The sequence below is a fragment of the Odocoileus virginianus genome, chromosome 31 (genome assembly GCF_023699985.2).
Source record: "Odocoileus virginianus isolate 20LAN1187 ecotype Illinois chromosome 31, Ovbor_1.2, whole genome shotgun sequence".
In the NCBI taxonomy this organism is placed as follows: Eukaryota; Metazoa; Chordata; class Mammalia; order Artiodactyla; family Cervidae; genus Odocoileus; species Odocoileus virginianus.
In genome coordinates, this window is record NC_069704.1 from 38,228,250 (window position 1) to 38,234,929 (window position 6,680).

The following is a 6,680-nucleotide window of genomic DNA, read 5'->3' on the forward strand; positions in this document are numbered from 1 at the left end:
TTCTGGTCAGAATCAACCTTAGGGTCATTATTCTGCCTTTTCATCCTGTGTTGCTTCGTGTTGGGAACTCCCTTTTGGGAGATCTTCCAGAATATATCTTCCCATCACTTCGGCCTTGGTTTACCGTCTTCAAAAGGGTTCATGCAAAGAAATGAATTGTTATAAAGTACTAGAGCAAAGAAAAAGGTCTTTTCCAATTTAATAAAAAGTGTTTATCAAGTTTCAGACCTTTATATGCCTTTGTGCAAATCTGCATGTCTGATACTAATAACTTGTACATGAATATTTTCAGAGTACCACAGGTTAGCTATAGGAAGATGGGTCAGATTTTTCCTGAAAGGGGCCCTTTGACTGAGAATTCCACAACCACTGTATTTCTATCAGGAGGACAGGAATGGCTTATTGGTCCTTATTTTATATCTAAGGCTATTGTTATCAAAGCTTCTTTGGTTATTGTATGCAGATGCTAAGAAAACTTATCACTCTCTTCTAACGAATCCCAGTGCTTGGGTGCTCAAATAGTCTCACTCTGTTCCCCCATGGACTGGGGCCCACCAGGCTTCTCTGTCCACGGGATGTTCCAGGGAAGAATACTGGAGTGGGTTGCCATTTCCTCCTCCCTGGAATCTTCTTGACCCAGGCATTGAACCTGCTCTCCTGCATTATACACTGATTTTTAACCACTGAATTACTGGGGAAGTCCAGTGAATCCCAGAGTTTGTTACTAAATATAATGTATTTTGTGTTCAATGTTTAAAAATATAAAATAGAGAAGGGATGAAGCAAATGCAGAAGTATAGTAACGGAGTCTAGTAGGACGGAAGGGAAAACTGGAGGGAGATCCAGGTAGGGTGACAAATCCAGTAAGAGGGAAAAAGGAAATAAGAAGAATGTACATAGGAGCAAGTTGTGGGGAAATGGAAGTTGGAGAGCCAGTCCCAGCACACACCCACAAGCAGCACCAACAGCTGGAGTGATGCAATAGTTGCTGTTTGTCAGTCACTCCGTCGTGTCCGACTCTGTGACCCCGGGCTCCTCTGTCCATGGGATTTCCCAGGCAAGAATACAGGAGTGGGTGGTTTGCCATTTCCTCCTCCAGGGGATCTTTCTGCCCTAGGGATTCAACCTGCATCTCCTGTATTGGCAGGTGGGTTCTTTACCACAGAACCTCTGGGAAGCCCAGAGTGATGCAGAGACCAGGCTGATTAGAGGCACATGGCTGAGGTTTCCACGACAGTATGTATTATTTCTTAGGAGAACATCTCTGAAATCAGGAGAGTCAACACCAGATACTATTAGGGTTCAATCAATTCCAATAATAAAGATTTATCCACTGTCTTTGGTGTGAGAAGGACTGAACTGGCTGTGCACTTAGTAACCAACAATCTGCCTCAATTCATCTCCTCTCAGTAGATTTGGCATTGGCAGCACTTAATTCAACCCAACCTGTAAAGAGCTGAAAAACCTCAGTAGCTCGGTTCCAATCTGATCACACATGGTGTACTCAAAAGCTATGGCTTAGTTGTGTGTGTGTGCGCTAAGTCACTTCAGTTGTGTCCGACTCTTTGTGACCCTGTGGACCAGAGCCCACCAGGCCCCTCTGTCCATGGCTTAGTTACCTAGTGACTATTTAGATTGGCATCTCAAAGCTGCATAACTAATTCCTGGGCCAGCATCCTACTTTTCACCTGTAGGATTCTGCTCCTTACCTATGTGTGTGTGTGTCTGTGTATAGAGGTTACCAGGGAGAAGAGAAAAGCAGGGAGAAGACCAGATAGGGGTAGTGGAGTAAGAGTTACAATCTAGTCTGTATAAAATAACTAAGCTACAAGGATGTATTTTACAGCACAGATAATATAGCCAATATTTTATAACAACTTTAAATGGAGTATAATCTATAAAAATTTTGAATCACTATATTGTACACCTGAATCTAATACAATATTGTATATCAACTGTATTTCAATTAAAAAACGCATACAATTTACCATCTTAATAATTTTTAAAAGTCCAGTCCAGGAGCATCAAGTCTATTTATGTTGTATAACAGATCTCTTGAACTTTCTCATCTTGAAAAATTGAAACTCTGTACTTATTCAGATGAATTCCTCCTTCCTCTGTCCCCTAGCCCTTGGTAACCACATTTCTACTTCCTGTTTCTATGACTTTGACTGCTGCAGATACATCCTAAGAATGGAATCACACAGTGTTTCTGCATCCTAGCAGTATAGGGAGTGCTGATGAAAACTGAGGCAGAAAAAGGGTCAGAAACTCAATGTCTTAGGAAACAGTGCACACGGGAGGCTTCCATGCCAGTACATTTCACTTAGAAATAAAGAATGTAGCTTTCAGCAAGTCCTCTGGTTTATAGAAAGACAGTCTTATAACAAAGGACTGCGTCTTTTCTTCAATGATCTGACTATGTCTTGTAGCTCAGATCTCAGGTCACCGTGTATTAATACATTACCCAGAGATTTTGGGAGTCACCACCATCTACTTCCAACATGGAGATAACGTGTGCTTCATCAAATTCCATGGAAGGAGGTATACTGGAAGGGAAGAAAGAACATAGATTCTGAAGTCTAGACCTTAAGAACACTAATTTTAGTCCATTGCTTTAAAACTTGGGTAAATTGGGACTTCCCTGGTGGTCCAGCGGCTAAGACTCTGTGATCCCAATGCAGGGGGCCAGGGTTCAATCCCTGGTCAGGGAACTTGATCCCACATGCTGCAGCTAAGGCCGGGAACAGCCAAATAAATAAATAAAATAAATAAAAATAAATAAATAAAACTTGGGTAAATCATTTATGTTCTTAAAATTTCAGCTTTCTCTTTTGTTAAATGAGGATGATCATACAAACTACAATTTTGGGTGGGGATTTAATGAGAGTAACTGTAACAGTTTTTAAAAGTGTTGCAGGGACCGGGATGGGGAATACATGTAAATCCATGGCTAATTCATGTCAATGTATGACAAAAGCCACTGCAATGTTGTAAAGTAATTAGCCTCCAACTAATAAAAATAAATGAAAAAAAAAAAAGTGTTGCAGAAACATTGACTGCGAGTGTTCAGTCTCTCAGTCATGCCTGACTCTTTGTGACTCCATGGACTGTAGCCTGCCAGCCTCCTCTGTCCATGGGATTTCCCAGGCAAGAATACTGAAGTGGGTTGCCATTTCCTTCTTCAGGGGATCTTCCCAACCCAGGGATAGAATTTCCTGCATCTCCTGCATTGGCAGGCAGATTCTTTACCACTGAGCCACCTGAGAAGCCCAGAAACATTTACATTCACTTTAGTATCAGTATAATAGCATTTCTAGCAAATTTCTGAACTTGTCTTTTAGCTGCTTCTTTCCTCTTTGTAACTCTAATGGGAGCAAGTTTCTTTATCAGATCTCCTTCAGGGTTCTGAAAAGTAAATTCTCTCCTTTCCGTAAAGAAAAAAACTGCCTGTAGCCTTCATGGGGTTTATAGTTACTTTGAATACAGATTAGTTATTTGAGATTTATCAACTAGGGAGAATGTATGTGGCTGGTCAGAGATTGCTACTTTTCCCTGGATATGCATTCTTCACACTCCTTCTTTGCATTGATATAAACCTGTTAGGTTCAGCAAACAAATAGAATGGATTGTTGTAGACTTTTATTTTTCCTGTTGGTGTTGCTGATTTGTGAGCATGCTTTAAGATGAAAAAAGCATGAATGATAACTTCCTTAAAAGGGTGTGGCATCCAATTCAGATATTTTGTCCTGATTTTAAAGCTGGTTGGTGTAGTGCTACTAAAATTTTGTTCAATTCATTTTCTTTTCTTGTCTTTTTAGTTTATTTTTCGTCTGTGCTAGGTCTTCATTGCGTCTCATAGGCTTTCTCAAGTTGTGGAGCACAGGCTCTAGGGTACATAGACGTCTGTAGTTGTGGTGTTCCTCTTTTTGCCTGGTGGCGTGTGGGATCTTAGTTCCCCAACCTAGGATCCAACCTGTGTCTACTGCATTGGAAGATAGATTCTTAACCACTGGACCCCCACGAAAGCCCCCATTTTCTTTTTGAAAACTTGTTCGCATGTTGTTTCAAGTGCCTTTACTTTAGCAAAAGAGAAGGAGTAGGAGAGCCTTAGAATATTTGAGAAAAAGAAAACCTGTAACATACAACGTATTGTATCAAAATATTTTATATAAATGACACAAGTATTATGAATTTTTAAAAAATGAACATTTTTAAAAACAAGGCGTGGACTTCCCTGGTGGCACAGTAGATAAGAATTTGCCTGCCAATGCAGGGGACACAGGTTTGATCCCTGGTCTAGGAAGATTCCACATGCCTTGGAGCAGCTAATCCCATGCACAACTACCGAAGCCCGCTTGCCTAGAGCCTGTGCTCAGCAACAAGAGAAGACGCCACAATGAGAAGCCTGAGCACCATTACAAAGAGTAGCCCCCACTCACTGCAACGAGAGAAAGCCCATGCAAGGCAACAAAGACCCCGCACAGCCAAAGATAAATAAATGAAATTTTTTAAAAAGGTGTCATGTAATAAATTTATCTTCCATGTAAAAAAAAAAAAAAAAACCACACAGAACTTCCAGTTTTTAGGTGGACACATAGCTACCTAGGAGTATTGTGTCTGGCTGTGAAGGGGCTGAGTTATGGTAAATTGACATTATACTGATCTACATTTTTTTGCAAGCAAAAACAGTTAATTCAGGCAATTCACCTTCTTCAAAGTAATTGGAGGAGGGGATTGCAGGAGGCTGCCATTTGAACTACTGAGTTTCAAAACACTTGATCATTGCTTCAATTCGTGTTGTAGCATGAAGGAGAAGTCAAGTGATGATCCTGGGCACTTGATGATTATGAAGTTGTCAAATCGGACCCTTGGGTTGCTCCCCTCTTTAACTTTTTGGTGGCACCAGGAAGCATTTGAGATCTTAGTTCCCCCACTAAGGATGGAACCTGTGCCCCCTGCAGTGGAAGCTCAGAGTCATAACCATTGGTCTGCCAGGGAAGTCCCAGGTTGCTTTTCTGAGGCATGGTTATGGACAAGGGAAATAAAGTTCTTTCCTGTTTATGTCACTATTGCTTTGGGTTTTCTGTCACTCAGAATGGAACCAACTCCCATCTGATTCAGGCTGATTGTGATCATAAGGATTATCAGCATTTTTACTTATCAGTTCAGTTCAGTCACTCAGTCGTGTCCGACTCTTTGCGACTCCGTGGACCGCAGCATGCCAGGCCTCCCTGTCCATCACCAACTCCTGGAGTTTACCCAAACTCATGTCCATTGAGTCGGTGATACCATCCAGCCATCTCATCCTCTGTCATCCCCTTCTCCTCCTGCCCTCAATCTTTCCCAGCAGCAGGGTCTTTTCAAATGAGTCAGCTCTTCACATCAAGTGGCCAAAGTATTGGAGTTTCAGCTTCAACAATCAGTCCTTCCAATGAACACCCAGAACTGATCTCCTTTAGGATGGACTGGTTGGATCTCCGTGCAGTCCAAGGGACTCTCAAGAGTCTTCTCCAACACCACAGTTCAAAAGCATCAATTCTTCAGCATTCAGCTTTCTTTATAGTCCAACTCTCACATCCATACATGACCACTGGAAAAACCATAGCCTTGACTAGATGGACCTTTGTTGACAAAGTAATGTCTCTGTTTTTTAATATGTTGTCTAGGTTGGTCATAATTTTCCTTCCAAGGAGTGAGCATCTTTTAATTTCATGGCTGCAATCACCATCTGCAGTGATTTTGGAGCCCCCAAAATACAGTTAGCCACTGTTTCCCCATCTATATCCCATAAAGTGATGGGACCAGATGCCATGATCTTAGTTTTCTGAATATTGAGCTTTAAGCCAACTTTTTCATGCTCCTCTTTCACTTTCATCAAGAGGTTCTTTAGTTCTTCTTCACTTTCTGACATAAGGGTGGTGTCATCTGCATATCTGAGGTTATTGATATTTCTCCCAGCAATCTTGATTCCAGTTTATGCTTCTTCCAGTTGAGCTATTTCATATCCTAAAAGATGATGCTGTGAAAGTGCTGCACTCAATATGCCAACAAATCGGGAAAACTCAGCAATGGCCACAGCACTGGAGAAGGTCAGTTTTCATTCCAATCCCAAAGAAAGGCAATGCCAAAGAATGCTCAAAGTACCGCACAATTGCACTCATCTCACATGCTAGTAAAGTAATGCTCAAAATTCTCCAAGCCAGGCTTTAGCAATATGTGAACCGTGAACTTCCAGATGTTCAAGCTGGTTTTAGAAAAGGCAGAGGAACCACAGATCAAATTATCAACATTTGCTGGATCATCGAAAAAGCAAGAGAGTTCTAGAAAAACCTCTATTTCTGCTTTATTGACTGTGCCAAAGCCTTTGACTCTGTGGATCACAATAAACTGTGGAAAATCCTGAAAGAGATGGGAACCAGACCACCTGACCTGCCTCTTGAGAAACCTGTATGCAGGTCAGGAAGCAACAGTTAGAACTGGACATGGAACAACAGACTAGTTCCAAATAGGAAAAGGAGCACGTCAAGGCTGTATATTGTCAACCTGCTTATATTTTTCCTCATAGTATTACTTTAAAAAAAATCCATACCACACATGGTGATCTGTGCCTAGCACATCCTAAAACACAGAAGGTGTTCATATGTTGATACAGTAAACACTGTTGCCCTCGCTAAGAA